Source organism: Limulus polyphemus, unplaced genomic scaffold (genome assembly GCF_000517525.1).
Source record: "Limulus polyphemus unplaced genomic scaffold, Limulus_polyphemus-2.1.2 Scaffold7921, whole genome shotgun sequence".
Classification (NCBI taxonomy): Eukaryota; Metazoa; Arthropoda; class Merostomata; order Xiphosura; family Limulidae; genus Limulus; species Limulus polyphemus.
This window is the reverse complement of record NW_013673531.1, coordinates 1-1,224: the sequence shown is the minus strand read 5'-3', so window position 1 is coordinate 1,224 and position 1,224 is coordinate 1.

Sequence of the window (1,224 nt, the reverse complement as noted above, 5' to 3'; positions counted from 1 at the left end):
TATTCTTTTACCAACGAATAGTGGGATTGACCGTCACATTATAACGCCCCCACGGCTGAAAGGGCGAGCATGTTTGGTGTGACGGGGATTCGAACCCGCGACCCTCAGATTGCGAGTCGAGCGCCTTAACCACCTGCCCATGCTGGGCCTGCAGTTTTGTACAGGTGATTTACCAAAAAAAAAATACCCGTAAAATTGGCTTTAATTCTAGACATATTGTTACTTTAATAAGTATTCCCCACAGATATAAACAATTAAATGTTGTTACCGTGAATAACAAAAGGGTTACTTTAAGGATTTTCTACGCTAAAATACAGGGTTCGATTTTTTTATGGTGAAAGGACAAACCTTCGATAATTTGGAAAATATCATAGTTTTTGTTTTAATTGTACCTGTTTAACAAACAAGTTTAATCTTTACTCTGAATATTTAGTCACAAAATTAAACATTTAATTGTATCCTATATATACATACATACCATAAGAAGCCTAAACAATTACTTTTTAAGATACCGTAAATGTTTCTCCAAGACTACTGAGATATTTCTAAAATTAACATTAAATTAAAGTAATATGAAAGTTGTAAAACAACAAATAATAATTACTAAAAACGTCACAAAGTATTTTTCTTATGGCCTAAGTTTTGACTTATAGCTTAGGCTTAGCTGTATTTTGTAAACATATTTAAGCCTAAAGAAACGTAATAACTGTATCGACTCGTAGTTACTGCTGTCGTCGGACTAGTGAGATATTTCTAATATTAATATTAAATTAAAGTAATATGAAAGTTGTAAAAGAGCAAATAATAATTACTAAAAACGTCACAAAGTATTTTTCTTATGGCCTAAGTTTTGACTTATAGCTTAGGCTTAGCTGTATTTTGTAAACATATTTAAGCCTAAAGAAACGTAATAACTGTATCGATTCGTACTTACTACGTCGTCGGACTTTCAATCTGAGACTCCCTGATTCGCACTCTGTTACTTCCGAAAAGACAAATTCGAGCTCCGCACCTTGGGTCCATGGGTGTGATATACGATTGACTGTTAAATCCCACTGTTCGATTAGAGTAGCCCACAAATTAGCGTTGGGTGATGTTGATTAGCTGCATTTCCTTGAGTCTATCACTTCAAATTAGGGACAGGTGGCGCAGGTAGTCTTCGAGTAGTTTTGCGCGAAATTCAAAACAAACAAACAAATTCCTCTCAAAACATTTGACATGACT